Raw genomic sequence first — 18863 nt, 5'->3', positions numbered from 1 at the left:
TTTATTCATTGAGGTTAAATATTATAAAATGTGCAGTTAATGTTAAAAGTCCTTATTGTTTTAATTTATGTCTAGTATTTAAAAATGTAGATCTCTAAAAAATCAGTGATACTGAATATCTGTACTTCAAAGAGGCTATCTCTAGTTGCCTATTTTTGGTTCTGGTCAAAATTTCAATTAACCAATTAATGTGGTTTTTTTGTTTATTTGTTTGTTTTTTTGAGATGGAGTCTTGCTTTGTTGCCCACTCTGGAGTGCAGTGGTCCTTCTCTGCTCACTGCAGCCACTGCCTCCTGGGTTCAAGTGATTCTCCTGCCTCAGCCTCTGGAGTAGCTGGGATTACAGGCACGTGCCACTATGGCTGGCTAATTTTTGTATTTTTAGTAGAGATGGGGTTTCACCATTTTGGCCAGGCTAATCTCGAACTCCTGACATCAAGTTATCCTCAGCCTCCCAAAGTGCTGGGATTATAGGTGTGAGCCACTAAGCCCAGCCCCAATTGAACCAATTAATATGTTAAATGTCACAGGAGAAGACATGTTAAACTGTACATCATTTCTTTGTATTTTTAAGCTTTCTGCCTGAAAAGTTTGAGAATATCCGTAACCTCAAAAAGATAAATTTTGAAATAATCAAAGGTATAAACTCTATAACAAGATTGTGATTGAACAATTGAGTCCCTAAGCTGTTGTTTCATATACAATATAAAGTAAGCCAATATATACTGCAGGAGGCCCGCTAGCCACAAACACTCCAGAGAGGAGTTGATATGGAGGGGAACACTGGAAATGCCAATTCTAGAATGCTTGGGGGAGTGGAATCTTTGTGAAACAAACTTTAATATTAATATCAAAATGACTGAGAGGGCCTCAAGCTATATTAGTTGACTTCTGAAACAAACTCCCTTGATTCTGAGTTCATGCTTATAAGAGGAGATTTCTAATAATTTGGTTTCCTATGGAAGTAGTCTATAGCATTCTATTACAGTTCCCTATACCTTTATCAAGAGGACTTACTCTGTGTCTGGCATTGTGGAGGCATTACTGAGATTCATCAGGCACCGAGGATACCCATGATACTGCATTCTGATGAGAGAATGATATAAACATATAGACACCTTTAAAAAACATTCTTAAGGGCTATAAAAAAGCATGCTTAACAACCTTAGAAAATGTATTCTAAGCATTTAAATATGTGTGTTATTGAGTGAGTAAAACTACATTTATACATAAGTGTGTATAGGAAAATAATACTATAATTATATAAGCAATACGAGTGATTAAATCTGGGAAGAAGAAGGAGATGGCTTATGAATGAATTAAAGATCACTTTATTTTACTTAATTTATGTGTTTTTTCTTTGTAAAATAATGTGAATATATTCATATTTTCTTGAACATATTAATGTATATCTGCACACACATAAGAGAAGGGAAAGAATTCTAAAGAATGAGTAGGAGGAAATACTGGAAAAAGTTCCGTGGATGTATTTCAAGCTCTCCAAACTGCTTCTGTCAAGACTCATAAATTAGAAAGAACACAAGTCTTTCAAGGGTCTGCAAATTGTTTAGTAGACTCAGATGTAGAAGTAGACATGAGTAGTGAGAAAGTGAAAAATGACCCTAGCAGCTCACTGCTGGAAGCTTTCAGTTTGCCTTAATTGTCCCAACTAAACATAAACAACTTTCTTAGAATAGAATCAACACTCAGGTAAGGCCACTCTGTGACCACAATAGACTAAGACAAAGAAAGGACACCTACTTTGCAATCACAGTAACTAAACATCCCCTTCCAAAGGCAAGCAACAGTGACTACTGTTTCTTTACTAGTGATAATTTTAGCTTCACTTTGAATGCGTTGTCTTCCAGCTTAAAAAACATGTAAGGATATCCAGTCATTGACTTATTCCTGCTACCTGACAACATCCTATCCACAATTGTCTGCGCTTCTCTAAATCTGCTTTAGAATCCCTCTTCACATGTCCAAATATTATCATAAGCCTCTCCTAACTTTCTTTGACAGAAACACTGTGTTCCTCTGCTGTGTATTCTCCCTTGCTGCAGGAAGCTGCAATAAACCTAAATAGCTTTGACTAAAATTGTGTGGTGCCCGTTGGTTAGTGGACTTGGATGATAGTTGCAGATGAAACCATGTAGTTAAGCTGGAGTGAGGTCACAAAGATCACACTAAAATATACAGTGCCAAGGAAATAGAATTTAATTTTTATCTGCCGTCATGGGAAGATGTAACCCACAGGAGGGAGAATTTTGGAATTGTTTAAAACATCAATCTACTGGTAATATAGAAAATAAGTTGGAATAGGCAAAAGATTGAAAGGAAATAATTCAAGGGGAAGCTTTAGCAATCTGGACAAGAGGTGAAGGGACCACAGTTAAGGACTGCCAATGTGGATATTAAAAAGTAGACAGAGAATAAGTGTAAGACTTGGTAACTGGTCATCACCATATCATGTATTCAAAACCAATATGGAAGGAACACCTCTGGGGAAGGTTGAATGATTAATTGAGTAGCAGTTTGAAGTTCAGGAGGCAATACAATCCATTGATCTCAAACTCAGGAGAGATATTGGGGCTGGAAATACAGATTTGGTTGCCACCAGCAGAGGGATGACAATTACAGCCATTGAATTTTTGTGACATTTGTGTATATCCTACACTGAATGAACCCAGATGGCTCTGCTATTCTAGTTTTTGCTGTCTCCTTCTAGCAACTAGCTAATTGAGGTATTCAATTATGAAACATAAAATGAAACTGAATAGGATAATTTGTACCTGCTGTAAGAAGACAAGTAAACTAGATTCAGTTGATTCGTAGCTACACGTCGGCTATATGATAAGATAATACATATTCTCTCCAATTCCTGAATCAATGTTTGTAGGCATTGATTTAGGAAAGAGTTAGGGATATAATTCTTCAGTTAATTTTTCTGGGTCCAGGGAAACCCATGCCAATGTTGGGATTCAGATAAATAGATGCAGGAATGGAGGATTTTCCTTTGGAAGAGACCTAAGCTTTTTCTCCTTTTCTAGGTGATATTACATATATGAGAGAGTGACAGTTTGTAATTCTTAATAAGTAGTGACAGGGAAGGCAATCTTGGCAATCCATGGTCAGAGTCCATGGTCAGAGGATTTAATTCATTTCCACATGCATTTCACTCCAAATAATTTTTTTCAAGACAGTCAAGATTTGAGGGGCAAATGGATCCCTCTGGGGGAAGATGTTCTTAGCACAGGATTAGACAAAGCTTTTGTTCAGCATCCTGCCCTGACCCAGTAGCTGTAGACCATGAGAATTTATTGTTTGAATGTAGCCTTATTTATTTCTTAGTCACAACTTTGGGCAATATGAAAGAGTGTGTCGTAAGTATAATAATATTGAACATTCATGCAGCAGACATACATTACCCACATTGTCTTATTTAATCATCATCATAACCTCATGCATTTATTGACAATTTAATCCTGATTTTATGGTTGACATAACTGAGACTTAAATAAATTCTCTGTTATAATATAGCTACTAGAAAGACTCATTATTTTTAAGGTGACAGTTCTTCCCAACTTGATCTATAGATTCAATGCAATCCTAATAAAAATCCCAGCAAGTTATTTTGTGGTCTTGACAAAACGATTTTATAGTTTATATGGAGGGGCAAATGACCAAAAATAGCCAGCACAAAATTGAAGGAGAACAAAGTTGTAAGACTAACTCTACCTGACTTCAAAACCTATTTTAAAACTACAGTAATCAAAACAATGTAGTACTTTTGTAAATATAGACAAATAGATCAATGGAACACAATACAGAGTCCAGAAATAGATCCACACAAATATAGTAAACTAATCTTTGATAAAGCAGAAAAGGCAATACAATGGAACAAAGATGTTTTTGTTTTCACAAATCATGCTGAAACAACCAGACATCCATGTGCAAAAGAAAAAGAAAAAAAAAAAGAATCTAGATGCAAACCTTACACCTTTAACAAAAATTAACTCAAGATGGATTATAGACTTAAATATAAAACGTAAAACTGTGAAACTTCTGTAAGTTAACATAGGGGAAAGCCCAGATGACCTTGGGTATGGAGATGCATTTTTAGATACAACACCAAAGACACAATCCATGAAAGAAATAGTTGATAAGCTAGACTTTATTAAAATTAATATAGCTAGTAGGTATTGGAACTGAATCCAGAAGTAGAAATCTTAAAAACTAAACTTTTATTTACATAGTATAGAAATTAGTGCATAGTCTTCTGAGGATCATCAACCTAACCATTATCTTCTATTATCAATCTAATCATTATATAGTTCTTGTTTGATAGTAATCAGTTACTTACAGTTTATGATTAGTTATATAATATCAGTGTCTGCCACAATTTATACTGGTATAAGTTAACCTCTGACATTTTACATATGATAGTATTGTGGTTTTATTTATTTTATTTTGTTTTACTTTATTTTTATTTTTGAGACAGAGTCTCACTCTTGTCCCCCAGTGCAGTGGCATGACCTCGGCTTATTGCAACCTCTTCCTCCTGGGTTCAAGCAATTCTCCTACCCCAGCCTCCCAAGTAGCTGGGATTACAGGTGCCCACCAACATGCCTGGCTAAATTTTTTATTTTATTTTTTTAGTAGTGGAGACAGAGTTTCACCATGTTGGCCAGGCTGGTCTTGAACTCTTGACCTCAGGTGATCCACCTGCACTGGTCTCCCAAAGTGCTGGGATTACAGGTGTGAGGCGTGAGCCACCATGCCGAGCTGTATTAGGGTTTTAAATTTCTCTCTTAGGAAAAAATCATAATCATCTTTCTTTTTCCTTTAATCTCATTTTAACATTGGAAAGTTATTGTATAATCACTTTTCCTCTCATGTATATTATCTTAAATAACAGAGGCTTTTAACATAGATGTATTGACCCTTTCTTTTTCTGTTGTTTATTTGGTTTTAGCCCCTATAGCCTTGGTCTGTCACTCCACATTCTTTTTTCTCTTAGATCACAACTGGCATTCAATCTGCAAATCTTGGTGTGCTGATTTAAAATGCAGTTTTGGGGGACCCACATGACATTGACCGAATCAGAGTCTCTAGCGATAAAGCCTATGCATCTCCAGTTTTATCAAGTACTCTCAGTAAGGCTTATGCACATTACAGTTTGACAACCGCAGCTATAGAGAGGAATGATTGGGTATAATTTTCTAGATATTTTACCCAGCTGCTAATCTTTAATTGTATATGATTAAAACAGCACAACATTTGTTTTTATTTTCTCTGAAATTGCAGATAATACAGTATTACTCCACACACCTTACAATTTTTGCAACATATTTTCAGAAGCATATAATTAGTATAATAGCATAATCATACAGACAAAACTCAAGTGTGAAAAGATATATTTTATTTAACATATGATTAAGTGTTGGAATTCATAAACAGGAATTAACACTTTAAAGAACAAAGAAGATTCAGAGCTATGAACACAGAGGATAAAAGTTATATATAGAAAGGGAATGAAGGAGAAGAAGCCAGGCATTTCTCACCATATTGTCAGAAAAAGTCAGAGATTGTCTTTATTTTATAGCTAACCTAACCAAAAGGGAACAAAGGTAAAGGCAATCTTATATAGAACCAAAGGCATCATCATTCGGTTATCAAGTTCTTGAAGAAAAATTATTAAAATTCAGGGCCTCACCGCTTTCAGAAGCTAATGAAACTAAGGTAGGGTTATAGTAAAGTAATATAAAGGAGTAGCATGTGGTTTTAGGTAGTGTATAGTATATATTAATATATAATTAACTATATATAATTATAGTTATATATAACATCTAAGGAAGTGGTCAGCATATGAAGATAAGGCAGGAAGGGGAAGCCATAGAGGCAGAAAATAAGAGGGCAAAGAAATGAAGGTTTACGTATCAGCTATCAGTGGAAGAAGCTGAAGGAAGAAAGCATCTTCCAAAGCTGCCATAATAGTTGTCATGTAATATCAATTTCCTTCTTCTTTAGTAGTAGATTCTCAATATTTCTTAGGGACTTGATGTTTTCAGCTAAATGACCACACTTCCCAGCCTTTCTTCAATCTAGACATGGCATTGAGACAAAATTTGAACCAATATGAGATAAGGAAACCATAGAAGGTGGCTTTCAGGGAGGCCTTTTATCTGGGAGAAGCATCCTTTATCCCTTGCTCTTTCTTCATCCTGCTCCTGGGAATTTGGATGGGGTGGGGAGCTTAAGAAACTCTCTTGCACCAGGAAATATACTTCAGCATAGCCCGGGAGCACATGGCGTGCTCCCATTTCCCCTCCACAGAAGCGGCACTGATTTTGCTGCTGAGGATATGAAAGGTGCCAGATCTCAACATTCGCTCCCTGGTCTGGGGTGGGTAGGGGCACCTACCAAGCCTGGGAAAGGCTTGTTGGCAGCCTCTAGGAGTTGGTATCTCAGAGGAATGCCAAACTGTGACCATATAATTCAGGCGTGGACTGATAAACTGGATTGAGGACCTGTTACTGAAGCCAGCAAAACCCATATGCTGGGGAGCAGTTGGGGTAGGGCATCATGGGGCATGCAGTCGGTCCACTGCTTCTCCATATCTCAGCTGTGGCATCTATACTGGGGCCATGCAAAAGTGTTCAGCCTCCCTGTTCCCTTCCTGGACCAGGAGTGGAAGGAGTGGAGGCAGTGGCAGTGGCCAAAATTGCAAAGGGCTTGTCAGCAACCTGTGGGAGTTGTACTCTCAGAGCAACACTGAGCAGTGTTCAGGTGGGGGTGGGGCAGGTGCACTGGGAGCCCAAGCCAGCAAGCCCCATTTAGCAGGGAGCAGTGGAAGTTGGGAGTCACCTGGTATGCAGTCTGGCTGCTCCTCAGTCCCTTGATTGTGGCATCTGTTCTGGGGGTGCATAAAACTGCCTGGCCTCCCTTTTTGGCAGGGTGGTGGTAGCTGGTGCTGGGCTACTCAAGGATCAAAACCCTGTGATGTTCCATGTACACTTGAGTGGTGCCTGGCACTGGCTCTAGTTGGCTCTCTGTTTTGGTCTAGAGGCCCATGGCGGGTCTGGGGGCTCTCCTTTGCCTAGGATTGATGAGGTCTGTGGTGGAGGTGTGGAACCCTGGGCATCTCTCACTCACTCACCCTTTTCCCCACATTAAGGAGCCTCCCCAGTTCTGTGCTGGTCCTGGGTCAGCAACTGCCTGGCTTTACTCCTCTCTGCTCTCCAGAGTTCCCATTGTTTCCCTGGTGAAGCCCAGCACGATCTCTTAGATGATCCACTTGAAGAATTAATAAGTACTTGCTATCTTGTTTCCTCTCCATGAGAGAGGCATGCACTAGCTGCTTCTAGCCATTCATCTTGGATCTGCAACATAGTTACTTTATCTGAGGAATTATTTCTGAAATCCAAAAATAGAGAGACTTAAGTACCAGGACATTCTACTGAGCACAAAGAATTGAATTCATGCTTTTACCTTTGCTTTCTCCAAATCCTTACTGAAATTACTACAGTGAAAGAACAGACCCACAGGAACAAGAGAATGGGAGAGGGTATGACTGCAACACATTTGTGGAACTGGGAAAACAGGTAAGTATTTAGTGATTTCAAATGCTAGAGAAATTTGAAATCTAAACTAGCAGTCAGGGGAATGCAGAAGAGAGGTAACCCACTACCTGGCCATAGAAATGTTCAGATATAGAAGACAACAAGGATCACTGCAAGTGGAAATGCAAATGGAGAAGGTTTTTTGAAAATTTGTAGATGTTGTTTGTTACCTGATTCCATTTTACATTTGCTAAAGCTGGTAACTAATCTTGCACAGTACCTGCAAAAGAAAGTTCACTGTATCAACAAACTAGAGGGAATTGACTTTGAGCAACCAAAACATGAAATAATTAGAAATAAAACTGATATTTTCCAAGAGTAGAAAATGAGCAAAGAGATGGAGAGTAAAGGGAAAAAACATGAAATTAGGAAATAAATATAGGAGGCCTGGCATCTGAAAAATATAAGTTCCAGAGAGAACTGAGAAAATGGAAGGGGATACTTATCAAATATTTTAAAATTTCTGAAGAACTGAGAGCATACACTTTCAGATTGAAATTAAATGTCTAGAGAATTGATTAAAAAGCCATATCATCATGGTACTGAGTGTCTCCAGAAGCTTTACTAGAAACTAGAGAAGACATTGGAACAATTAATTACAATTTGTTTTGAACCTAGAATTCTGTAGTTGTCCTAATAGAAATAGTTGTAACAGCAGATTGGAGACATTTGTGGATATTCAAAATACTCCTTTAGCCTTCCTTACACTCTTTCCAAGGATACCACTGAAAGAAGCACTTTGTCAAAATGAGATCATGAATTAAAAGAGGAAAATGTATTATCATAAACAAGAGACTTAGAACTGCAGCTCAGAGAGAATCTCCAAACAAGGAAAATGAAGAACGAGATAACAGCCTTGCAGTGGGTTTGGAAAAACAGCAGCTAAGATTTAAGCAGAAGATAGAAGATTCCAAGAAGGATATTTTCAAACACACACATCTAATAGGATATGTGATGGTTTTTAATGTTTTAAGATAAAGTTCATAATTATGAAGGGCAGCTTAGGAATCAGTTATTGGTACATTAAGGTACAAAGAACAATACAAACCAAACAAAAATAATTATTACTGCAAGAAAATAAGTTGTATGCAGAAACAAATTGAGTCATGGTGTGCTTCAGCAATAACTTTTACTTGTGTAATAAAGACATTGACACCGAACACTGCCTTTAACAACCATGATCACATAATGCGGTTGAGGAAATGGAAGAATGGGAAATGTGTGTTTGAGTTTGGTATGTAAGAAACTGGCTACATCCATGCCAGATATTTTTGGAAAGTGCAAACCAAGAGATAGCTGTGTAGGTATCTTATTTAGAAACATATAGATAAATGCCAAATTATTAGTTAGAAAAATTGAAAGAGGTGACTTCTAAGGAAGAGAAAGGTAATGAGAAGAATAATTTTCATAAAAATGTCTTGTTTTACTTGACATATTAAATCATAATATTGTAATAATTAAGTCTAAGTAAAAATATTACACAAATTATGCATATACTCATTGCATGACAACACTTTAAGGCTCATCATGCCTTTGTTATTTGGAGTGCTCAATGTTACCAGCTACTTCCTGACATAGACTTATACAGAGATGTAGAATAAAGGAAACAGGGACATTATGTCTCTGGAGGAGAGGAGAAGAGGACATAGCAATATGTTTTTCATAGTTTCTAGTGTACCCTGGTCCTACTTAGGAAACTTGCTCATTTATTGTCTAATGACAGAAAGATCAAACATAATCGATTACATTAAAAAATAACATCATTTTCATTGAGAAAATTATAAAATCCCAGAAAGCATTAAAACTCTAAAATTAAATATATGCACAAACATTTTATCATTAGGCAATATGCTTTTCCTTTATTTGATATTGTTTGCAATATAGTTTTATTTTATTTGATATCATATACAATAAAAAGTTACCCAAAGCAGGACTCTATACAGTGACTTCAAATTAGTCTGCACTATGGCAGTATAATTTACTTAATATTATCAGGATTTTTTAAAAAAATCTGTTTTCTGTTACTGTTCTTCTATTACTATTTTTATGCCACTTTTCTTTGGCAATCAGTATTAATGCTATTTCAAAGCATGATAGAAAAATCAATGCAAGAGTTATTTTTTTCCAAGGGTTGACTCCAAGGACCTGCTTATAAAGTTAAAAGTATTTTCAAGGACTCTTCTCTTTGATATGATTTGAGTGGAGAAATTAATGAAGTAAAACAAAGTTGAAAAAATCTGTTAGAAAAAAAAAAACTCTGGTATAGTCTAACTTTATAAAACAGAAAAGAAATCCCAAACAACCTGATCTTTAGTACAGGTGTTCTCATTCTGTCTGTCTTTGTTTTTCTTTGTCTTTGTCCCTCTTTCTCTGTCTCTCTCTCTCTCTCTCTCTACACACACACACACACACACATCAATGTAAGTCTATCTATCCATCCATCACTTATCATTTCACTTATCATATATCTACATACCATCATGACTCTATATATATAGGTATAATTTCATGTGCAAAGGTGTGTTGAATCAAGGGGGTAATAGATATTATAAAAACCAGAGTGTATTGCTACTTTACTCTTTTTATGTAATCTTGAGTTAAATATTAATAATATATGGAGCATGCTTCCTAGCAGTCTTAAATTCATCACCCAAATCAAACTAAGTATTATCTGGTCTACTGTTTCTCAAAGTCATACTACATAAGGATCCCTTGGATATTTGTTACAATTACAAATTACTGGGTCAATATCTGAAAAATTATCATCTCTGGAAATAGAAGACAGAATATATACCTTTAAAATTCTTGCTGCTCTATGAAAAAATTTGAGAATCACTGCCCCAGTCCATTGTTTTTCCTTATATTTGCTATACATTTCCCAGTATGAAATAGGCTACTGTAGCCATTAACATAATAACCAGTATCTAAAATTCTGGTTCAAACAATTCACTCCACTGTGAAACAATATGAGATTTTAGAAAGAACTAAATCAAATTTAGTTAGGTTAAGCCAGTGACTCCTGAAAGCTATTTTACATGCCAGCTACATCAGAATCAACTGGAGGTTTTTATTTAAAATATAGATTTAGAATCTTTTCAATAGCTATAAGAACACAACTTTTTAAAGTGGGATTGGATAAGCAATAGATAACATTAGAGATGTTTCAAACAATCTGCTTATACTGAGATTACCTTTTTTTAAAACACAATTTTTATATTTATAATAAATGTTGAACAATAATTGGACATTAATTAGTTGCTGTTATAGTTTTGGGGTTGCTAAAGCATAAATCACAGTCATAAAAATCAAAGGTAAAATTCCTCTAGAGATATAAATTTAAAGGACAAGAAAGCATGGAAACCACAGAAAAAAAATCGTTGCTTTCATTTGTCACTGAGCTGTAAGCTCTTGCCTCTTTGGTGGAAATAGGAATGCATCCTTTAGGCTTATGGGTTATTATTCCAAACCATAGTTCATTTTTAGAACTATAAATGTCTAAGGTAACCCATAGTTCAAAACTTTCTCTGAAGATAAGATATTAAGTTATGTGTGTTCTGATGAAACCAATGAAAATGCAGACACAGAAATTTGAATTTAACTGCCAGAGAACTCAAGGAAAAGAAAAATCCTATCATCAAGGATAGATTTATTTACCTATTTATTTGTTTATCTTATTTATTTATTTTTTATTTTTTTTGAGATGGAGTCTCGCTCTGTCACCCAGGCTGGAGTGAAGTGGTGTGATCTTGGCTCATTGCAACCTCCTGCTCCCAGGTTCAAACGATTCACCTGCCTCAGCCTCCCAAATATCTGGGATTATAGGCGTGTGCCACCACACCCGGCTGATTTTTGTATTTTTAGTAGAGATGGGGTTTTGGTATGTTGGCCAGGCTTGTCTCGATCTCCTGACCACAGGTGATCCAACCACCTCGCCCTCCCAAAGTGCTGGGATTGCAGACGTGAGCCATGGCACCCAGTCAAGGATAGATTCAAATAATGGTAAGACTCCAGATGTTAATAACGGCTATCTGTGAGTTAAAGACAATTTTAAAACATTTTCTTTTTTGGACCATTCCTCAATTTTTTCAGTAAAGATAAGACATTATTATATTCAGGAAAAAAAAGTCTACATACAATTGTATCATGCTTCCTTTAATGGAAAAATCAAGTTCATTCACAAGTTTGCACATGTAGAAAATGAAGCACAACTATTCAAACCTGGTCATTCTGACTTCTTGCTTTGAATCAATTTGTAAAAATTCCTTCGTCACACTAGGAATTCCTCCTAAGAGCCTCATCAATTTTGAGGTTTGTGATATGGAGGGTTAGTGTGATTTCAGAAGTAAAGTTCAATCTGGGAAATAGCTATTGTGTGGGAGAATATGTTTAGTTAACCTTTCCTATAATGTTACTTTAGGAGATAATGGGGCTTTATTTGATTGAGGTTGTTAATGAAGTTGATAGAAGAGATATCCAAGTAAAATTATGATATTCCTCTGTTAGTTTCTGTGAGATTTCTGGAAAGACCAAAGGGTTTTCACTAACATCCAACATTTACTTTACCTATAGACTCAGGTTCACGCAGCCAAGAGCTTCAAAATCCCATATGGCAATTGGCTTGTTAGATGTTGGTACAGCTGTTAAGTACATGCTTAGACTCATTGTAAAATACCTCTTATAACTTTTAAATTATTTTAACAAAATGAATGTAGATATGGGAGACAGGCAAGAAAACTTTTTTTTTTTTTTAATGAGGAGCAGGGTTATTAGTGATTAGCGTTTCTACAAAGATGTTGAAGAGTAACTCTCTGATTTTGACAACTTGACAGGAATTACTATAAGAAGGATATTTGATTAGAGTGGGTTTGCAGGCCTTATTCTGAGAACTGTATTTCATTGAGAAATTCAGTTATCTTCAGTCCCCATCTGAATCACATATATGTGACTTAACAAAAAGTTTTCAATTTATGTTCTAAAATTTTATGCTGTCTTTGATCTGGAAATAAATAACCCACAAAACTAGAAAGCCCTTCTTGAGGGAGGTAGAAATATGAACAGATATTAGCTATCTGGATATCTCCAAACCTGTGCCCTGACTGGTCACTGAACCTCACAAGAGTCAAATGGCAGGATCTCATACTGTAACAGTTGTAGAAACTAAATAGATTATTCTTGTATATTGAAGGTTTTGGGAAATTTTTCATTACTTCCAATCACCTCATTACAATTTCTTACTCTGACTCTTCTTACGTTGTTGTCTTGTGACAAAACTGACTCAGAAGTTAAAGGGGCATGACCTGCTTACCCTACCTCTAAATTACTACTGCCAAAAAGTAGGTACAGTAGCTGGATCCCAAGTAGTGGCCTTTCTATCCATGCTGTTGCAATATCTTGCTGTTGGTTTTCTGCTTCTACCCTTGCGCCAGTACAGTCTATTTTCAATGTATCAGCCAGAAAGATTCCTTTAAGAGGTACACCAGTCATTTTATCCTTGTAAAACCTCTCCAGTGACTATCTTGCTCTTTTAAAGTAAAAGCTAATGTCCTTTTCATGGTCTACAGGGATACACAGCTTGGACTCCTCAAAAATTTGGGTTCCATCTTTAGTTACTCTCCTCCTATTTTTCACCTTATTTATTCTCCAATATACCAGCCTTGTTCTTCTCAAACAATTCATGCCTGCTCCATCCCTGCATTTGTTCTTCCATATACCTACCTGGTGCATTTTCAAGATATCCAAAGACTCACCTCCTTCACAGCCCTTCAGTTTTACACAAATGCCACCTAATTAGTAAGACCTTTTCCTATATCAATCTATTTAAAATTGCTAGCTCCTTCACTCCATATCCTTCCTTGATTTATTTTTCTTCATAGAACTTTCCATCTTCGAGCTGATTAGAAATATATTGATTTTGTAGGTCTGACCAATAAGGAGAGTATAAACTTCATGCTGGTGAGGGTGATTTTTGTCCTTTTTTTGGTCAATAATATATCACCTAGAACACTGTCCAGCACCAGAACTTCATGGTGATGTACCCAGTGGAGTTACACAGGGTCCCAAGTTCAGAAGAGCCTTTGTACTTAGGGCTTAAGGTCCTGCAGTTTTCACTTCCAAATCCTTAACGATTTTCTGTTTGAATTTGAACTTCGTAAGTGAAACCCAATTGGATAAGAGAATATGTGCTTGAGGCTTGGCGCCTGGACTCCAAGGGCCTGCCTCCTGCCACCTTCTTGCCTTCTCTGATAATTCCTCATCCATCTGCTCTGTGACCCCTTAGACCTCCCTGATTGCTTCCTGGTGCCCTCCACTCCTAGCATCCTGGGGCAGGTCCTGGTCGTGGCAGTCCCATCCTTAATTTGTTGAGATTGAACCTCTAGCCCACCCTATTGGGTACCAGAGGTGACTAAATCTTACAGGCTGTATTTCTAAAATTCTCTATTCTATAACCATCATTTTTTCCTCCTATTTTTACTGAATTAAATTAAGATTTAGTCCTCTTTTCCCTGAATTCTGCAGTGGTGTGGTGGTTTCTGTCATATTCTCTTTCTTCTTTTCAATCGTTATAAGCTCCTGGGTGGAGATCTTTTTCTCCCAGCAAACCCTGTGCATCTCTGTCTCTCTCAGAGTGTTCTTGTATATCATTGTTTTGTAGTAGTGTGTGTGCCACATTCCTCTTATGGAATCAATAATTTATGAGTTTTAAAGAAAAACAGTTATGAATTAGAAATAAACCTTGGTTAGTATCTCTAGTACAAGCTTTCAAAGGTATATTAGTTTTCAGGAGATACATTTACATTTTTAAGAAAGTGTCTTATTCAAATACGGTATTTATAAATTATAAAGGTTACAATTAGCATTTCTGTCCAGTTATTACAGAAAACATGTCTTCTTAACTTTGTTATATAGGTGTTAAAATTTCCTATAAGTGAATAAAAGTGGTCAAAGAGATGTTAAGTAACCAGGAGGCAAATGTTATCATATCCATTCTAGAAAGCCAGAGTTGCTAAATAAAAGTAAACTTGGAGGCCGGGCGCGGTGGCTCAAGCCTGTAATCCTAGCACTTTGGGAGGCCCAGACGGGCGGATCACAAGGTCAGGAGATCGAGACCACCCTGGCTAATACGGTGAAACCCCGTCTCTACTAAAGAATACAAAAAACTAGCCGGGCGACGAGGCGGGCGCCTGTAGTCCCAGCTACTTGGGAGGCTGAGGCAGGAGAATGGCATGAACCTGGGAGGCGGAGCTTGCAGTGAGCTGAGATCCGGCCACCGCACTCCAGCCTGGGCGACAGAGCCAGACTCCGTCTCAAAAAATAAAAAATAAAAATAAAAAAATAAAAGTAAACTTGGAATATGTAAAAGTAGATAAGGAATATTTTGAACAGTGAAGTGAAAATCTATATTCCTCCTGAAGAAGAAACAGACAGGAACTGCTAGGACCCAAGTGCACCCAGTAAGCCTTTTTTAACCATTTCCTTGTTTTGTTCTTAGTATCACCCCCAAATTAAGAGACAGTATTGCAGTCAATGGCAACATTTCAAAGAAACTACTTCTGTAGACAGTATGTAGCCTCATTGTGAAAAGAGGCTACTTAAACCAAGAAAAAAATATGAAAAAAGATTTGAGTGTATGACAGACGAAAGCAAAATATGATATAAAAGTGAATGGTATTGCCAAGGCTGGAAAATATAAGGAAAAAAAAGGCAAAAATATATTAGATGAAGAAAATAGTAGTAGGAGGAAGAAAGTAATTATAATGCAAACTGGGTTGGTCCCAGTGCACTCTTTTTCTTGTCTATAAGGAATTTAACTCTCTCTTATTAAAGGAAAATGAAATGTTGAAATGCAAATTATGTAAAATATTTATATATAAATTGCTACTGAATATGTCTTTAAATAGTTCTGGCCAGGTGGTATATTAAATAGCCACTTACCTTGTCTGGTATATTATCTGTAGTGGAAATAGCATGCATATTTAAAATATCTTTTGTGGCTAAACAGCACAAATTAATTATATGTTGATATGATTTTGCTATCCCCACCCAAATCTCATCTTAAACTGTAGCTTCCGTAATCCCCATGTGTAGTGGGAGGGACCCAGTGGCAGGTAGTCGAATTGTGGGGGCAGGTTTTTCCCGTGTTGTTCTGGGGATAGTAAAGAAGTCTCACAAGATCTGATGGCTTTATCAAGTGCAGTTTCCCTGCACATGCTCCCTCGCCTGCCACCATGTAAAATGTGCTTTTGTTTCTCCTTTGCCTTCTGCCGTGATTGTGAGGCCTCACAGCCATGTGGAACTATGAGTCCATTAAACCTCTTTTTTTTTTTTTAAATAAATTACCCAGTCTCAGGTATTTCATCATAGAAGTATGAAAATGGACTAATACATATGTGGAGATTTTATTTTACCTTTTAAATTGTCTTTGACATAATTTATTCAATTATTGCTGTTTTGTTACCTAAATATCATTTTGTAATTGTAAAAATAAATGTAGTTATTATCTTGACATTTTGAATTAAGTAAATATAGTTGTAAATAAAATAACAAAATCTGTTAATAAATGTGTGTTAAGCTAGGGATTAACAAATGACAGGAATAAGCAAAAGTTTTGGTAAGGTTTTAACTCAAACTCTCTTTCATTGTAGCTTTGGGTAATTACTTAACCTTTCTAAGCCACAGAATATTGTTTGTAAAATAGGGCTAATAATAATAATCACTTAAGACATGCTTGAATGATATAATTCATGCAAAGCTTTTAAACAGAGCAAATGATGGGTAAGTATTATATATACTTGCCATTATATTATAGTTGTTTGTCTCAGAAAATAGTTTATCTGCAATAGGATTATATGAAAAATGAAATATTAACATTAAACATATAAATAGAATATGGATATATTTTAAATTTTAAGTTCAGAGATGGCTTTCAAAACATTACATGGAAAGAAAAATAATGAAGAAAATATTAGTGGTAGCATCATTAGCAATATAAATAACATACTAAGCATTGTATCTCAGAAAACTTTTTAACTAAGAAAGGTTAAAATACATAATGTAATAAAACAGCAAAAACATACACACACAACTCAAATGTTCTGATAACCACTACTCCAACAAATGTCTCCAGTGAATGTGTCAGGGACACAGCAGAACTATTGTGTAAAGTAGAAGCTCATTCAACATCTTGGAAGAAAATGAGTTACTTTTGGCAAGTGCAGCATAAGTGCCCATCACCAATTCTGGAAACCACATTCCTTATCTTAAAGATCTAAAGAACTCATATTGATTGAAAGATTTATAGTTTGCTTTACTTAAAATATTCATTTGGAGTCTAGCCACTGAAGAGTTCGTGATACTTGGATAGAGAAATAAAAATAAATGTGTTTTTTTCTTCTTCTGAAAGATTAAATATGCTTTTTCATTAAGTTATTTATTTCAAACTAATGCAAACTGAAATGTGGAAAAGTTGTCAAAGTATAAAATTACACAGCTTACACAACAAGAAATTATGCAGCCCCTGACTGATTTCTCATCCTGCTGCCCAATCAACCTCATTTCCACTCAGTTCTAGATTTTGCTCATCACCCTGAACTTCCATTTTCATCTTCTCAGGAGGAAGCTTTGGTTTGGTAGAAACAAGCATATAATGTGAAATCATGTAGATATATTTTAACAGTATTTTCTTTTCACAAAAGTTTAGAACAGAATTGTGGCTGGCGTCGCTTTGAGTACTTGCATATCTGAGAAGGCCTTTCAGTTGCCTTGATAAGTAAAAGAGACATTGGATCATTAGAGACTGTAGGCCCAGTTAGTTTTATACAAAACTTTCTAATTATTACTCATTTATCTGCTGAGATTCAATATTATAGATAATAATTCTGTGAACAACCTAATTCTATTTATCTTTGTAGATAACATGGATTATTATTAATAGATTTTGAAAACCATTGGTGTTTATAAGATTCTTTACTTTTAAAATACCAAAAAACAAACCAAAAGAAAAGGAAAAAATGTTCTTCCACATGTCAGTTGCTCATAACAACTTGCAAGTGTCTGTGATATAGAGACTCCAGCCGTCAGCCTAGAAAAGGGTTGTATTACTACAATTTCTAAATTATTTCCTATTTATTCTCTCATTCCACACTTTTTATCCAAATAATGAACATTCGTTGTCTAAATTTTGTAACTACTCTCTTTAAATGAGCTTACTTGTCCTTTGTTAATAATATCTCAAGATTTACTTAATTATTCTTACATTTTCTGTTGTACATCCCCTCTATAATGATGGTGATGTTAATTACATTTTTTAAAAGTGTCCATTTCATGATGTTATTTTAGAAAATACATTAAATCAAACAGATTACAGGTATTGTTTCTTTGTTCTGTAAAATTTTATTTTCCATTTTAAAAAGCACAAAGTCAAAACTATCTTCATCTATTCTGTTAACAAGGTAATCCAAAAAGATAAGTGGTTACTTCAAAAGAACCATTTAGAGTCAAAATCCAGGGATCTTAGTCCTGTGTCCATGTTTTGTCCCTGTTGCATGACTTGGTATGCCATGCTCTATCTCTTCTATGAAAATTTTAATACAGTAGCCTTAAATCTGAAGAATTCCTTCCTCTGATGTCACCTTCTTTTGGTTTTCTAAAATTCTTTTCTTAACTTTTTAGATATATAATGAGAGACAGAGGGAGAGAGGAGAGACAGAAGTACACATACAGAAATAGGTTAGTTAGAGGTGTAGATATAGGTATACATAGACGTAAATATGGATATAGTACTTTCCCTTGATCTTGAGTATAGAGTTTAGTTAAAATCTCAGAGAACATAAAACAAATACTGTTTAAGTCTGATACCTCTTTTCAATAATATTTTTCAATAATATACTCTTACTTCTTTTTCTTTTTTTTTATATTTTAGTACCTTTATTTTTTGTTTGTTTGTTTGTTTTGTTTTTTTATTATTTTTTTTATTATACTTTAAGTTCTAGGGTACATGTGCATAACGTGCAGGTTTGTTACACATGTATACTTGTGCCATGTTGGTGTGCTGCAACCATCAACTCGTCAGAACCCATCAATTCATCATTTATATCATGTATAACTCCCAATGCAATCCCTCCCCCCTCCCCCCTCCCCATGATAGGCCCCAGTGTGTGATGTTCCCCTTCCCGAGTCCAAGTGATCTCATTGTTCAGTTCCCACCTATGAGTGAGAACATGCGGTGTTTGGTTTTCTGTTCTTG

Source organism: Rhinopithecus bieti, unplaced genomic scaffold, assembly GCF_001698545.2.
Source record: "Rhinopithecus bieti isolate Rb0 unplaced genomic scaffold, ASM169854v2 scaffold_6113, whole genome shotgun sequence".
NCBI classification, from domain to species: Eukaryota; Metazoa; Chordata; class Mammalia; order Primates; family Cercopithecidae; genus Rhinopithecus; species Rhinopithecus bieti.
Note: the sequence above shows the minus strand (reverse complement) of the source record.